Below are 18,266 nucleotides of genomic sequence, written 5' to 3' on the forward strand. Positions count from 1 at the left end.
CCCCACATATAGAGATTTCTTTTGGTGGTATTTGATCACATCTGCGGTTTTTATTTTTTGGGCTATAAACAAAAAAAGACCGACAATTGTGAAAAAACAAAACAATATTTTTTACTTTCTGCTATAAAACATATCCAATTAACAAATGTAAAAAATCAACATATTTATGGTAAAAAAAAAAAATCTTAATAAGCGTATGTTGATTGATTTGTACAAAAGTTGTAGCGTCTGCAAACTATGGGATAGATTTATGTATTTTTTTTCTACTAGTAATAGTGGCGATCAGCGACTTATAACGGGACAGCGATATTGCGGCAGACAAATTGGACACTAACTTTTTTGGGAACTAGTTACACCAATACAGTGATCAGTACAAAAATTATGCACTGTCACTATACTAATGTCACTGGCTGGGAAGGGGTTAACATATGGGGCAATCAAAGGGTTAACTGTGTGCCTAAAATGTGTTTTCTAACTGTGGGGGAGGTGCTTTACCAGTGGAAGGCATAGATAGGATCCATGCCTCCTGCACTGACAGAACAGCAATCTGCCTGTGTACAGAACGATCAGCAGGTGCCAGTGGACATCTGTGGGACCCGCTGATCAGCTCCCGCTGTGTAGAATTCGGAGGCATGCGCTCACGCCCGATACCCAGAATTGCATAATCACACATTTATTTTTATATATATATATATATATATATATATATATATACACACACCGTATTTATCGCCGCATTACACGCACTTTTTTCTCCTAAAAATCAGGGGGAAATCGTGGGTGCATGTTATACGCTGATCCCAGCCAACCCCCGCTGATTGTGAGCGGAGGAGCGAGCGCTACCGAGATACACATAGCCGATTGTACTCAGCTAGGCTCGGCTCCTCTCGGTTCCGCTCACAGTCACGCCCAGTCCCGTCCTATGATGGACATAACACGGGGACTGGGCGTGACTGTGAGCGGAGCCGAAAGGAGCCGAGCACAATTGGCTATGTGTATATCAGCAGCACTCGGCTCCTCTCGGCTCTGCTCACAGTCCTGCTCAGTCCTGCCATTGGAACTGTGTTATGTCCATCATAGGGCAGGACTGTGAGAGGAGCCGAGCCTAGCCGAGTACACTTGGCTTTGTGTATGTAAGCGTTTGCTCCTCTCCACTCACAGTCAGCGGAGATTGGCGCCAATTTTAAATAATCAGCCTGCATTGAGGCTGGGCAATGCTGCAAAGAGACTGGGCAAGGGTGCAATGATAGACAAGGCTGCAGATGGACACTGGGCCAGGCTGCAATGATGGACACGGCTGTAGATGGACACTGTTAAGGCTACATTGATGGGCATTTAAATGTAAGTTTTTTTCCTTAAACTTCCCTCCTAAAAGTTTTTTTCCTTAAAATTCCCTCCTAAACTTGGGGTGCGTGTTATACATATATATATATATATATATATATGATCCTGCACAGTAGTAGTAAATGTGCTATGGGGTGGTCGGCAAGTGGTTAAAGGAACAATTTAGGTAAATAATTATAACTATGGAACATAAGAAAAAGGGACACCTTGAGACGAAGAGCATGTCACGCTAAAAAAGGGCATGGCTAAATTGCACTAAATATTGGGCATGGCTTAAAGTGGAACTACACGGCATCTAACCACCACAAACAAAAAAATGCTATTTAAGTAATTTTTCATTTTTGAAGCAATCTCCCCCATCCATCCTTTTCCCCATGCTTTATTTTGCTTTATGCTTTATTTTATTGAGAAATCATTTTGAAAAACAACCTTCTAGCATTTCTGGCTGTGGCCACCTTGAGTAAGGGCAGATGATTCATGTAGCATTTACTTCCTGGAATGACATTTTTTGCCTAGACCTGTAAACCAGAAAAAACTGAAGAAATGTAAAGAACAGTTTAAAACAAGTAACTATATTATACTTTCCTATCTATTTACTAATGCTAGCAGCATGAGGATTAAAACTAGTCAATGTTGATTGAGAGAGTGAAGTTCCACTTATTTTTTTTAAGTGTTCCCATTCATATAGGATGCATCTGTGAACTACAGTAAGGTATTTTATTGTCCTAACACTTTTCCTGTCTTAGGTTGACAATGCTCTTCTTTCATAGATACACTAGATTGAGTGTTGTCACCCTGGGCAGGGGTCCCAAAATGGCAGCCCTCCAGCTGTTGTGAAACTACAAGTCCGATGAGGCATTGCATGGCTGACATTTACAAGCATGATTCCCACAGGCAGAGGCGTGATGGGACTTGTAGTTTTGCAACAGCTGGAGGGCCACCAGTTTGAGACCCTTGCCCTAGGGCAGTGATGGCGAACCTTGGCACTCCAGATGTTTTGGAACTACATTTCCCATGATGCTCATGCACTCTGCAGTGTAGCCGAACATCATGGGAAATGTAGTTCCAAAACACCTGGGGTGCCAAGGTTCGCCATCACTGCCCTAGGGCATTAAGCAAGTTACTGGTAGGATTACCAGGTGAACAAAAAAGGAAAAAGCCTGGAAAAAACCATATGCAGCCAACACATCTAAGGACCGATATATCTGAAGTAAGTATATTTTTGTTCTTGGATTTAGATACAATGATTTATGCAAAAAGTCTTAAGGACTATTAGAAATATTTCATCATTTCAGGTTATCAACCATTAACTCCTTAATTAACCAAGCATCATTAGTGTCTTCTGTTATTTTATATGAAAAAAAAAGTGTTAATAGCTACCAAGGCATCTCAGTAAATTATCTGTATCAATATTATTGATTAACAGGGGACTATTCATAAATAATATTTTTCAGCATCAGTTCACACCAGAGATCATTAAGAAATGTAATAAACTTGCATCAAACTAGTCAATGGTCCTTGTTAATGTATGAATTTTCTTTGCCGTCACTACAGCTAGGGTGCCATCAAATCAAAACTGAACTCCAAGAAGACAACTTCATTTGCATTGAAATACATATGGGTTAGCTGGTTAACCTTCCATATGATTGGCAATTCTCTTCACCTGCTTTTGTGATCCAGAACCACTAAAAGTAAACCCTTATGGCCCAGACACATAATCAGAAAATCATATGAAAATTACCGCTTTTCGAAGCGATCGTATGATAATATGATCGTTGGTACACAGCTTTTGAGAGCAGATCATGACAATTAATCCAATATTATTTAATGGGACAAGCATAAATATTTTTCTCGTATGATACCAGATTGTACGATTTTCTTTTAGGGCCAGTTCACACCAGAGAAACAGTGCGGATGCGTTCCAGATGCTTTTTTGCATGTGCGTTCAGGTGCATTTTTTGGTGCATTTTGATGCAGGCCAGTGCATTTTTCCCCCTCCTTTTTCTTAACCTTAAATAAGGACATGTGTGTTCCAGTGCATTTTGGTGCGTTCAGGTCTGTTTCAGTGCGTTTTTAATGCATTTTACAGCATTCCAGTACAGTCCAGTGCAGGAAAAATGCAGTTCTACTTTTTTTTCTAGAACTGGAACGCACTGGAACTACAAGCACTGGTGTGAACTATGCCATTGAAAACCATATAACCTACTTTCTATGCTTTTTTGATGCAGAAAAAACTGGCATTGGACTGCATGTGGTGTGAACTGGCCCTTAATCATTACAATTGTCGTTCAAAAATACAATACAAATACAACACATTACATCACTTCTGAATTTTTGTTCTGTCGTATGAGAATTTTCATAACTTCAGTAAACTCTTTTCAATATGAAAAATGCAAAAAAAAAAAAAAAAAATGAATGATTATAAGTTCGATAGTCTCATTGTGTGTACCAGGCAATACCCATGTGTAAGCTTTCACCAGAATAAATAGAAGCTTACAAGGGGCTTCTACACTTAGTTCTGGCTGGCAAACAGAAGTTGGTACATGGAGCAGGGAGCAATTCAATAAACTTGTTGCTTTGTCGTACATGGTTGAAGTACAGGTTCACTTTAACCACTTCAGCCCTGGAAGATTTGGCTGCTCAATAACCAGGCCATTTTTTGTGATACGGCACTGCATCGATTTAACTGACAATTGCACGGTCGTGTGACACTGTACCAAAACAAAATTTATGTCATTTTTTTCCCCATAAATAGAGCTTTTTTTTGGTATTTGATCACCTCTGCGTTTTTTTTTTTTGCGCTATAAACAAAAGAAAAGAGACAATTTTGAAAAAAAACACAATAGCTTTTACTTTTTGCTATAATAAATATCCCAAAAACAATTATTTTCCTCATTTTAGACCGGTATGTATTCTTCTATATATTTTTGTTTAAATAAATTAATTAATTAATTAAATTAAATTAAAAAAATTTCAATAAGCGTATATTGATTGATTTGCGCAAAAATACCCCTACAAAATAGGGGATAGATTTATGGCATTTTTTTTTTTACTAGTAATGGCGGTGATCTGCAATTTTTATCGAGACTGCAATATTGAGGCGGACAAATTAGACACCTCTGACACATTTTTGAGACTATTGACAATTATACAGCGATCAGTGGTATAAAAATGCACTGATTACTGTATAAATGCCACTGGCAGGGAAGGGGTTAACCCTAGGGGCAGTCAAGGGGTTAACTGTGTTTCCTCACTGTGTTCTAACTGTAGGGGGGGTGGGACTGACTAGGGGAGGAGAGAAATCGGTGTTCATACAGTGGTGTGAAAAAGTGTTTGCCCCCTTCCTCATTTCCTGTTCCTTTGTCACACTTAAGTGTTTCGGAACATCAAACCAATTTAAACAATACTCAAGGACAACACAAGTAAACACAAAATGCAATTTGTAAATGAAGGTGTTTATTATTAAAGGTGAAAAAAAATCCAAACCATCATGGCCCTGTGTGAAAAAGTGATTGCCCCCCTTGTTAAAACATACTATAACTGTGGTTGTCCACACCTGAGTTCAATTTCTCTAGCCACACCCAGGCCTGATTATTGCCACACCTGTTCACAATCAAGGCATCACTTAAATAGGAGCTGCTTGACACAGTAAGGTCCACCAGAAGATCCTTAAAAGCTACACATCATGCCGAGACCCAAAGAAATTCAGGAACAATTGAGAAAGAAAGTAATTGAGATCTATCAGTCTGGAAAGGGTTATAAAGCCATTTCCAAAGCTTTGGGAATCCAGCGAACCACAGTGAGAGCCATTATCCACAAATGGCGAAGACATGGAACAGTGGTGAACCTTCCCAGGAGTGGCCGGCCGGCCAAAATTACCCTAAGAGCGCAGCGACGACTCATCCAAGAGGTCACAAAAGACCCAACAACAACGTCCAAGGAACTGCAGGCCTCACTTGCCTCAGTTAAGGTCAGCGTTCATGCCTCCACCATCAGGAAAAGACTGGGCAAAAATGGCCTGCATGGCATAGTTCCAAGGAGAAAACCACTGCTGAGCAAAAAGAACATCAAAGCTCGTCTCAATTTCTCCACAACACATCTTGATGATCCCCAAGACTTTTGGGACAACATTCTGTGGACCGATGAGACAAAAGTGGAACTCTTTGGAAGGTGTGTGTCCAAGTATATCTGGCGTAGAAGGAACACTGCATTTCATAAAAAGAACATTATACCAACAGTAAAATATGGTGGTGGTAGTGTGATGGTCTGGGGCTGTTTTGCTGCTTCAGGACCTGGAAGACTTGCCCTGATAAAAGGAACTATGAATTTTGCTGTCTACCAAGAGATCCTGAAGGAGAATGTCCGACCATCTGTTCGTGTACTCAAGCTGAAACGAACTTGGGTTCTGCAGCAGGACAATGATCCTAAACACACCAGCAAGTCCACCACCGAATGGCTGAAGAAAAACAAAATGAAGACTTTGGAGTGGCCTAGCCAAAGTCCTGACCTGAATCCTATTGAGATGTTGTGGTATGACCTTAAAAAGGCCGTTCATGCTCGAAAACCCTCTAATGTAACTGAATTAGGACAATTCTGCAAAGATGAGTGGGCCAAAATTCCTCCAGGACGCTGTAAAAGCCTCATTGCACGTTATCGAAAACGCTTTGCGTTGTTGCTGCTAAGGGTGGCCCAACCAGTTATTAGGTTTAGGGGGCAATCACTTTTTCACACAGGGCCATGATGGTTTGGATTTTTTTTCACCTTTAATAATAAACACCTTCATTTACAAATTGCATTTTGTGTTTACTTGTGTTGTCCTTGACTATTGTTTAAATTGGTTTGATGTTCCGAAACACTTAAGTGTGACAAACATGCAAAGGAACAGGAAATGAGGAAGGGGGCAAACACTTTTTCACACCACTGTACATGCGCTCTGTTTCCTATCCCCTGAGAGAGAACTGGGATTTGTGTGTTTACACACACAGATCCCGATTCTTGCTCTGTCGGGAGCGATCGCAGGTGCCCTGCGGTCATTGTTCCCGCTGAGCATTCGCATCAGCTCTGGGCACACGCTGCGGGAGTGCGCGCGCGCCTCCTACAGCGTCTTAACCACTTCAGCCCCGGACCAATTTTCAGCCTAAGGACCAGAAGTCTTTTTACAATTTCGCACTGCACTGCTTTAACTGGTAACTGCGCGGTCATGCAATTGAAATGGATATTTTGATGATAGGCAACTCCTATCCTCATATTGATTAGTGGTTCCAAATTAATAACTACTGCAGTAGGGAACAGACACAAAAGATACGCTCAGCATCTTTCCAAATAACCGTTCTCCTTTATTATGACGCATTTGAAGGTTTTTATACACATGATTACGTAGGTATCACATTAATATTACAATTGTACATTTATGGTAACAAGGGGCGTTAAATAGGCAGGGTAATTCTAATCAGGACTTGAAAGAATGCAAAACATGTACTGAAAACATTATTAGTGCCGTGTGCATAGTGAGGGCATTATGCAATACATATAAAATAGAATACAATTATATACAGAACCTACAAATTTCCATTACACAATGTTGTACGCAAACAAACTTTGCGTCCTTTTCTTCCCACAAATAGAGCTTTCTTTTGATGGTATTTGATTGCCTCTGTGATTTTTATTTTTTGCGATATAAATGGAAAAAGTCCGAAAATTTTGAGAAAAAAATATATTTTCTACTTTTTGTTATAAGAAAAATCAAATAAACTCAATTTTAGTCATACATTTAGGGCAAAATTTATTCAGCCACATGTCTTTAGTAAAAAAAATGTCAATAAGCGTATATTTATTGGTTTGTGCAAAAGTTATAGCGTCTACAAACTAGAGTACATTTTCTGGAATTTACACAGCTTTTAAATTATGACTGCCTATCTCATTTCTTGAGGTGCTAAAATGGCAGGGCAGTACAAACCCCCCCAAATGACCCCATTTTGGAAAGTAGACACCCCAAGGAAATTGCTGAGGGGCATGTTGAGCCCATTGAATATTTTTTTTTTGTCCCAAGTGATTGAATAATGACACAAAAAAAAAAAAAGTTTACAAAAAGTTGTCACTAAATGATATATTGCTCACACATGCCATAGTTATATGTGGAATTGCACCCCAAAATATATTCTGCTGCTTCTCCTGAGTACGGGGATACCACATATGTGGGACTTTTTGGGAGTCTAGCTGCGTACGGCACCCCGAAAACCAATCACTGCCTTCAGGGTTTCTAAGGGTGCACATTTTTGATTTCACTCCTCACTACCTATCACAGTTTCGAAGGCCATAAAATGCCAAAATAGCACAAAACCCCCCAAAATGACCCCATTTTGGAAAGTAGACACCCCAAGCTATTTACTGAGAGGCATATTGAGTCCATGAAATATTTTATATTTTGCCACAAGTTGCAGGAAGATTACAATTTTTTTTTTTTTTGCACGAAGTTGTCACTAAATTATATATTGCTCACACATGCTATGGGCATAAGTCAAATTACACCCCAAAATAAATTGTGCTGCTTCTCCCGAGTACGGGGATACCACATGTGGGGGACTTTTTGGGAGCCTAGCCACATATGGGACCCCGAAAACCAAGCACTGCCTTCCGGATTTAAATATAAAACGCTACCAAAAAAAACTGTTAGCGATCGCAGGGATCAGGCCTGACTCTGCGATCGCTGCAGTTATGTGTTTAGTGTTTTGTAAGTGACAGTGATCGATCGATACTGCACTTGGGTGGGCTGGGCGGAGGGGCAAAACGCAGGTGCTAGCAGGTATCTGGGCTGATCCTGCTAACAATGCGTTTTTTTGGAACCCTAAACTGCTGGGGACGCTAGTATAGATCTGATCAGATCAGATATTGATCTGTTCAGATTCTATACCACTACGGGAATTTTATGCTTTGCGCGTGGGTGTTAGCGGTACTGGCACTAACCTAGCGCTGCCTGGGGCGACGCAGACCCTGACCCTAAAACCTAATTGATATCACCCGCCGGGTGATCAGGGGGTTAAACCTTTATTGGGTAATAAATGGTGGGTGCCCTGATGCTATAAAAAGCAAACTAACTAACCAGAGTCACCCGTAACACTTATACGGTGATCACTGGTGAAAGGGTTAACTAGGGGCATTCAAGGGGTTCAAATTTTTATTAGGTAGTATATGGGGGTCCCTGGCGCTATATAAAAACCTGACGGGGAACCTAAATAACTAACTGGCTAACCAGCGTCACCAGTAACACTTATACGGTGATCGCTGGTGAAAGGGTTAACTAGGGGCAATCAGGGGGTTAAAACCATTATTGGGTAGTATATGGGGGTACCTAGCGCTATAAAAACCTGGCGGTGAACCTAAAAAAATAACTAGCTACCTAGCGACACAAGTGACACTAATGCAGCGATCAGAAAAATGATCGCTTAGTGACACTGGCAACAGGGGGTGAAAGGGTTAACTAGGGGCAATCAGGGGGTTAAAACCATTATTGGGTAATATATCAGGGTACCTAGCGCTATAAAAACCTGGCGGTGAACCTAAAAAAATAACTAGCTACCTAGCGGCATCAGTGACACTAATGCAGCGATCAGAAAAACGATTGCTTAGTGATACTGGCAAAAGGGGGTGAAAGGGTTAACTAGGGGCAATCAGGGGGTTAAAACCGTTATTGGGTAGTATATGGGGGTACCTAGCGCTATAAAAACCTGGCGGTGAACCTAAAAAAATAACTAGCTACTTAGCGGCAAAAGTGACACTAATGCAGCGATCATGAAAAAAGTTTGCTTAGTGACACTGGCAAAAGGGGGTGAAAGGGTTAACTAGGGGCAATCAGGGGGTTAAAACCATTATTGGGTAGTATATCGGGGTACTTAGCGCTATAAAAACCTGGCGGTGAACCTAAAAAAATAACTAGCTACTTAGCTGCACCAGTGACACTAATGCAGCGATCAGAAAAACGATCGCTTAATGACACTGGCAAAAGGGGGTGAAAGGGTTAACTCTAGGGGCAATCAGGGGGTTAAACCTTTATTGGGGGTGGTAGGGGGCTACCCTGGACCTAACACTAACTGCCCTGACACTTTTTACTGTCACAACTGACACTAAATGCAGTGATCAGTAAATAAATGATCACTGCAATCAGTGACACTGTGACTGGGGGGGGGGGGGGTCGGGGGGGATCGGGGGGTGATCGTGGGGGTTTGTGTGCCTATGTGTGCCTACATGTTAGTGTAGTGTTTGGTGCACTTACTTTCAGTGTTCTCCTCGTAGTCCGGTCAAAAAGACCGCCCCGAAGAGAATGACATCACTTCCTCCCTGCCTGTGTTTACTATACACAGCGGGAGGAAGCTTCTCATTCGCCAGGAGCGATCGAGAGGGGGTGGCCAGAAACCAACGGCCATCCCCTCATCCCGGATCGCTCCTGAAGCGAAACGGACTGCCGCATCCAGCAGGAGGGGGTCCGAACAGACCCCCCACCCGCTGGAAGGCAAACACGTACATGTACGTGCTTGTGCCTGTACATGCCATTCTGATGACGTACATTGGCATGCGGCGGTCCTTAAGTGGTTAAAGGGCCGCTGTACAGTTACGGCGGTTCACCCAGGGGAGCCAACCTGCTGCAGTACAACTGCGGCGGCTGGTCCGGAACTGGTTAAGTATCTCCACAGGGCTCTACAGTTTGGCAACAGCTGGAGGTCCACAGATTAACACCTCTGCTCTACAGTATCCAAATGTTTTTCAAAAAAGTATGAATTTTATTTACCAACCATTCATTTTTGGGAACATTGGAGACCTTTTCCATATGACAAGACATGCTGTCTTTCTTTTGCAGGGGTGTCTCTGTAAGATCATTAGCAAGTGATAATTGGCTGAATAAGGTTTGGCAAATGTTATTTTGGTTTTGGATTATATGATGTAATTTGGACATTGTCCTTTACACGATAGTACAGTTTTTGTTTTGATAATCCTATTTACTGAAATAATTAGGTTTCAGTGTGAAGTTTAGCATTCAGTTGAGGCTTTAGGTTTAGCAGTAAATTCAAATTAATGATTTTAGGACAGGGTTATGTTAGTTTGAAGCATTTTATTTTTGAAGATCATGGATAGGAATGGATGCATATCACATTTCATAAAGCCTTGATAAATTTCACATCACATATATGAATTTTATCATTTATTGCTATAATTATGTATGTATGACTTTATTGCACTATTTTACTGTGATTTACATATATGAATTATTGATATTAACCTACGATATACACTGTTATTAGTTTGTATATGTATTAGTGGGTAAGTTAGCGTTAGGGCGTGTTTACCCTTGTGGCAGCCATTGTTGCCACCCAAAAAGTGAGCCCGTGGGATTGGTTTTCAGAAGACAGTTGGCAGGTGGCTAGAAGGCGGCATGTTGCCTCCTTACCATCTATTTTGCTTCCAAAAGCCTACAAAACTACGCTATAACTATGTGTATTGCATTCATTCAGGGAGTATGCTGCAAAGCATTGTGGTATGTATACCACCCCCTATGCTTGCTATGTAAGGTTAAGGTGAGCAGTTACAGTTACCGTTCCTCCTTCCCCCCCAGCCACAATTGTAAGTAAGCCATTAACGTTCCCTCTATCGGTTTCCCTTTATTTTGGTTCTACCAAAGCCTCTTACCTCGCCTAGAACCTTGGGTACTTCTCATAGCCAGGGGGAAATTATGTCTTCCTGATGTTTAGTCTTTAGTGTCAGGTAAGAAACTTCTAAAACTTCTAACACTTTCTGTCTAACACTAGACGTTTATCAAGTCGTAAAGAGATCTACATGTTTAGCCAGTGCACATTGGAGGGACACTTTTTATTTATTTCATAAATTTGTTCTCCCCAAGTTTGTCATGTGTGTGTTTTTCACTGAATGGAGGGTGTGAGTCCTCGGGCTTGCCCTGAAGTCTTAGGGGAGGATCTGTGTCCATTAGGTTCCTTCTTCCCCTGAACCTGGGAGGGATCTCTCTTTGGGACAGCCCTTCGACCTAATACTTGGTGGTTGGCTTCGGCTGGCCATAAGGAGAGGTCCACCAGGCTTTCTGGCTAGGCTGTCCAAGTTCATTACCTTGTCTCTGTCAGAAGCCTTGTGCCCCGGGGATTCAGGGAGAGGTCCTACTCCTTCAGTGGGTGGACAAAAGCACACTCTTAAGTACACTTTTTGTGTGTGTGTTCACATGCATGTTTTTTGTACACTTAACGTCAAACAAGTCAAAAAACAAAAGATATATAGATGTCTACATGTCTGTTATACAAAATAACAGTTTCTCCATTTTCAATGTTGCTACCCTAGACACAAGCATTTAGCTTTCTTACTGACCTTTGAGACTAGTGACTGACCCCTAGAGCACCTGAATGGAGATCATCTGGGGCCAGTGCCCCATGTTTCAGGATCTAGCAATGCTGCTGTACAAGGTCAGACCTTTGTTTCCTGGAGTAAAAATGTTTGCCTTTTAGACTGAAAGTTTTAGTCGGCAGACACAAATACTGTGCATAGTTAAATAAAACTAAAAATAGCAGGGATTCTTTGAGCCAACATCTACTCCCTTCTGAATCATTAAAGCAACACTTTCAGTAGACACCAGCTGTCTTATGAGGAAAAACTTTTGAGAAAATCTGCACTTAAAATTTTATTGAAAAAGTCTAGTTTAAAATCCTCCTCTTCTCGGGTCCATCTTTGCTGCTCCTGGCCCCTCCCTCCTATTGAGTGTCCCCACAGTCAGTAGCTTCCTATGGGGGCACTGGAGTCGAGTCCCAGCTCCATGTGTCCATTCAGACATGGAGCCCAGACCAGGCTCCGCCCCCTCTCTCCCCTGATTGGCTGGCTGACTTTTGTTGACAGCTGCGGGAGACAATCAGGACAGCTTAGACATTTGTGGACATCACTTGAGAGAAATGGGGCTCAGATAAGAAAATAGGAGGGTGCTGGGGGGGCTGCTACACACAAAAGGTTTTATATATTTATGCATAGAATGCATAAGATAAAAAGTTCTGCCTTTACAACTCATTTAACTCATCAGCACTCAAGTAGCTTTATTAGAACTGTGAAGATTAAATACAGAGATTGCATTCTCTGCAGTGCTACCATTGGTCTCTATACTCTACCAGGCAAAAACCTTCAGTAAAAGAGGAGGTAGCTGCAGTCTTTATTATCCACAGAGGGTCTTGCAACTCTTTCCAGCAAACTTTGCACCCCATATTGATTTCTGCTGCTCTGAACTGGCTAGAAATAAAAATAAAATAAAAAATGCTGGTGATCTGCACCCCTAGATGCAAGTCCACCATTGACTTATAGAAAATACAGCAATAAAAACAGCAATAATACAAATAGAAAGGCAGAAAGCGTTCATGAAAGTGTCTAGTTTATCAGGGATGTTGCTCTGTATATCTTTCACATATATATGATACATATGTTATCAGTAATACGTGCACAGACAGTTTTGGAGTGTTCCTACTCAGTTCAGTATCATGTGATCCGCAGCGAGTATCTATATCTACTGTACCTCCAACTCTTCGATTAAATTATGTGGTCCCCGGGGATTTTTATTCCTGCTTACTGATAACTATGCAAAGCACACAGCTTGCCCTCGCTCAGCAGTAAACGCACATACATTATATTAATGGTAGTATATTATCATAACTACATTAGAGTAGAAAACATTCATATGTAAATTGTAAATGTAAATTGCATGGATGTACAATTGCAGGTAATTATACTTAGGAATGTTGAGGATAATACATTTATTCATCTTCATTTTATATGTTTACCTCCCAGTTCTGCAGTTTATCACTGGAGATTATCACATTAGTATGCTGCAATTTTAAAGTTATATTATTCTCCGACAGTCATTGGTTGTTTTATCTAATGTTTGTTGTGCTATCTGCAAGATGTACAGCTTGTCAATAATTTGGTCTTCCATAGTTCTTTGACTTTTTTTTATATAATAGTACGGTTCATATACAAGCGGTATTAGCTAGTGAAAGTTTTCGAATTTCATACAAGCGGGTCTTCCATAGGGAGGGATGGTAACACATGTAAAACAAATATGCATGTACCTTTTACATACATTATATTATTCCCAGTAACGCACAAGAAGCAAAACTAACCCTCTCTGGCCCCTTTCACACTGGGGCGTTGGGTGCATCTGTGGTAAAGTGCCAATATTTTTAGCGGTGATTTACCGTCAATTTTGCAGCGCTACTCGGCTGCTAGCGGGGTGCTTTTACCCCCGCTAGCGGCCGAGAAAGGGTTCGAATCGCCCCAAAAAGCGCTGCTGCAGCAGCACTTTGCCGGCAGTATAGCCGTGCTGCCCATTGATTTCAATGGGCAGGAGAGGTGGAGGAGAGCTCCAAATACTTTTTTTAGAGTCCTGCCAGTGCACCGCTCCAGTGTGAAAACACTCGGGGCTTTCACATTGGAGTGAATTGAGCGGCTCTTTCAGGGCTCTTTGCAGTCGCTATTTTTAGCGATGTTGCGCCTGCAAAGCGCCCCAGTGTGAAAGGGGTCTCAACATAAAACAAATAGAAAGCATATGACGAATATAGATGAAGCTATGGTACGTACATATAAGTATGGAAGTATGGACATACATAGAAATGCACATTCATACTTGAAAACATCACATAAAACCTACTGTATATTTAAATATTTGGGATGCAAAAGTATATACAACCACAAAAACCCAATTTATACCCCATTTGTGTATTCATTAAAAACATCCCTAAAGTTACATTGTCAGCACAGGGTCATATGTGTAGAAATATATACCTTAACTACTAAAAGAAGACTCACTATACTTCCATGCTTTGGGTGTGTAGAAAACTTGCTCCCCTGCTGCATGTCATGGTTTCTCCCTGTCACTAAAGAACAAATGAGACAGCTGGAGGAACCATTGCATGCAATGGAGGAAAGAGGTATTCAATCCATCCTACCGGTTGAATACATGAAGAGGTAGGCAAGCAGTTTAGAGGTCCCATTTCAACAAACAGGCTGCCAGAAAGGCAAGTAACTCTTATGCGCGTACACACGACCGGACTTTCCACCAGAATAAACTCTGACGGTCTTTTCGACTGAGTTTCGGATGGAGTTCCGACCGAACGAACTTGCCTACACACGATCACACCAAAGTCCATTTGTTTCGAACGTGATGACATACAACAGGACTTGAAAAGGAAGTTCAATAGGCAGTAGTCAATAGCTGCCCTTGTGTCGTATTTGGTCCATCAGACCAGCATACAGACTAATGGTTTTCCCGATAGGAATTGATTCCGTTGGAAAGATTTAAAACATGTTCTATTTCTAGGTCCGTCAGACCTTTTGAAAAAAAAAAAGTCAGCTGAAGCCCACACACGATCGGAATATCTGATGAAATTATTCCATCTGACCTTTTCTGCCAGAAAGTTCGGTCGGGTGTACGTGGCATTAGTTGATACAATATGTACGGTAATCCTATGCAAGTGGCCTTTAGCCTGCAATCACACCTGAGAAGAGTGTATCACTGGTGATTTTGAAGCTTTTTTTTTTAGGTGTTTGGCATTTTTGCACCTGTGTCAAACTTCAGGAGTTTTTTACCTGCGCTGGGCAAGGTGAGAAGGTCTTATTGTGCATAACAGGTGTTCCCATGATGGTCTATGGCAGTGATGGCGAACCTTGGCACCCCAGATGTTTTGGAACTACATTTCCCATGATGCTCTGGCACCTTGCATTGTAGTGGAGCATCATGGGAAATGTAGTTCCAAAACATCTGGGGTGCCAAGGTTCGCCATCACTGGTCTATGGGATCAAAAATAGCCGAATATGCTAATAAAAGCTCATGTCCTTTTTTGAGCATAGAGGGACAGAGTGTACAAGTGTAAACAGGCACAATTGGAAAAAAATGGGATTGTTCATAGTCAGGCGTAGGGAAACGAGCAGAAAATGCTCAAGGGTGTAAGGGTAGGTGGATGTTGTTTGTCACGTCCTTGTTGGGCACTAAGCAAGGGTCACATGAGGGGCCTACCCCGGGAAGGTTCTTCTGGTATAGGCACCTTGTCCAAGGTCACTTTATTACACATGGGATTCATCTGCTTTGTGCCATTTTTTATGAATGCCCTGGGACAGGCTAAGACTGCCATGGGGGTATACTCAACCCTAAGGCAAGCCTTTACTGTTAGAAATGAATGTACACCATGTACAGTTGCACTATAACTGTTCTCCAGTTAACTCTTAGTCCCCCATGAAAGTGTACACATTCTTTGTAGTCTGCACTTAGGATGGACATGTCTAGCTCTGTCAACATCCACCTGCCAGTATTTTTCACTGTTACTCACCAGTACTTAAGTGGACCCCATCTTGCACTCTTCGCAGGCTCCACATGTGCACTTAACTGAACTCCTGTAGATCTGGCAGACAGACCGCTGATGGAAGGCATGCCAACATCTCACTACTAAAGGCCATTCCACCTATAACAGGTCCACGTTATCAACAGGCTGCTTGTTAAACATCCATTACTCTAATCACTTGTGTCTTCACACTACTCCATTACACACCATTGTCCTCATATCCCAACATTTTAAGACCCACTCAATGAACTGTGTGTGCTGGTTACTTGTGTCAAAACTCCTTAGTAACTTCAGACCAGGCAAGGACAACTTTTAAATATTTTACTTAAGAAAATGCAAAATTAACATTTCAAACTCGTGCTGCCCCAGCATACCTGCAAAGGTGAATACAAAGCAATTACAGTCCTTCAGAGGCACTATCATGCAGATGTAAATCCTTTAGAGATGCTCCAGTGCTGGTCTCTTGGGGCGAACCCCAGGCACAGATGACTTTATATCTCGATGGTGATAGATGACCTCCTTCTGCTTCTCGCAGTTAACATTCTCCATCTCTCTCCCTTACGGGCCCTGATTACAGCTGTCTCTGTTCCTTGAGCTCTCCAAAGTTGAACTTCCCAAACTCTCTGCCCCATCGATGGAACTCTCTTGCCGTACCACTGACCCATATTCATATACCACACAAAGAACCGAGAAAGGTAGTAACTCTTACCCTCCTGGCCGGGACAGCAGCTATCTGGCTACTTCAACCTGCTTACAAGTAAATAATGGCTTAAGTCAATAAGACATACATTGCACAGTGCACAGGGAGCTGGTTGATAGAATGGGACAAGCAAGAGGAAGACCTTATCAGTGTGTTGCTGCTCTTTTACTATCCAATTCGCAGCCTGGGGTTTCCTGGGCAAGTTAAATTGTTTTAACTACTTCCTGACAGGGCTGTCTGAGGTTTCAGGTACTAGCTAAACCAAATCACAAAATTCTTTCAGGCAGGACATTTGACATTACTTTTTTCAGCTGTGATTTAACTGCTTACCTTCACCTCCACTTAAAGTGCAGCAAAGATCTGATCACATACAGATTAATTCGCCATTAACTGCAGCAGTAAAGCTACCGTATTTTTCAAATGCATCCCACATGATGAAGAACCCTCGCTCCTGCAATACTGCAGAGTCTGATGAATACCTGTAATACATTTTGCTCCTGTAGGGCAGTGTGTTTACCTTTCATAGCTTTCAGTTGGGAACCTTGCCAGCTGAGGATATGAAGGGAGCTTACCTATCGCTATGACACATTTTCAATCTTTTTTTTGTATTTCTTATATTTTTTTCCTTTTGCTTGGCCAATGGTGCCTCCTGCCAACCCCACATCAGTACAGGACACTGCAATAGTGATGCAGAGGATGGTGTTAGGAACCACTGAGCGCAGCAGGGGCACAGGAGATGAGCACTTCTCTCAGACTTTTCTCTGGATGTGAGCGATGTTCAGTGTCATGAGCAGCAAGAGACGTATTTACATTCTTTTTTGCAAGGAGCTCATTTTAGTGATAGAGTCGTTTGAAGACGACAGTTGCTATAAGTCAGTGAAACTGATGAGAATGATATTTGGTATGATAAAAGCTATTAAAAAATAAATCCAGGCATGGATTCCCGTCGGTGTGTATGGGGCTTTATGCTATGATGTTTGTTTGTAGCACTGAGTTTTGTTTGCAATATTTGTATTATTTTTCTGTGAAATATTCATGAACACAGGAGAAGTATTCATATATATATATATATATATATATATATATATATATATAATTTATTTCGGTAATTCGTAGCACAGAAGTGACTATTGCTAACAAAGAAATGGGGAAGCACAGAATTTGCTGTCTAACCAATTCAGCCCCGGAAGGTTTTACTCCCTTCATGACCAGGCCATTTTTTGTGATATGGCGTTGGGTTACTTTAACTGACAATTCCGCAGTCGTGCAATGCTGTTCCCAAATTAAACAATAATATATTCTTACCCTACAAACAGAGCTTTCTTTTGGTGGTATGTGATCCCCACTGCGGTTTTTATTTTTTGAGCTATAAACAAAAAAAGACAGACAATTTTGAAAAAAAAATAAAAAACAACAATAATTTAGGCCAATATGTATTCTTCTACATATTTTTGGTGAAAAAATCCCAATAAGCGTATAGTTATTGGTTTGTGTCTATGAGATATTTTTATGGCATTTTTATTTATTTATTATTTATTTATTTATTTTATTTTAAGTAGTAATGGTAACTAGTAATTAGTAATGGCAGCGATCAGTGACTAATAGCAGGACTGAGGCATTGCGGTGGATAAATCGGACACTAATGCCCCGTACACATGACCGGTTTTCCCATCGGAATAAACTCTGAAGGTTTTTCCGACGGAGTTCCGATGGAATTCCGCTCAAGCTGTCTTGCATACACACGATCACACCAAAGCCCGACCGTCAAGAACACGGTGACATACAACACTTATGACGGGACTAGAAAAGTTTAATAGGAATTTCAATAGCCAGTAGCCAATAGCCTCCGTCTCGTACTT

This window comes from Lithobates pipiens, unplaced genomic scaffold (genome assembly GCF_037356315.1).
Source record: "Lithobates pipiens isolate NorthernLeopardFrog02 unplaced genomic scaffold, aLitPip1_a1.2 Scaffold_3, whole genome shotgun sequence".
NCBI lineage: Eukaryota > Metazoa > Chordata > Amphibia > Anura > Ranidae > Lithobates > Lithobates pipiens.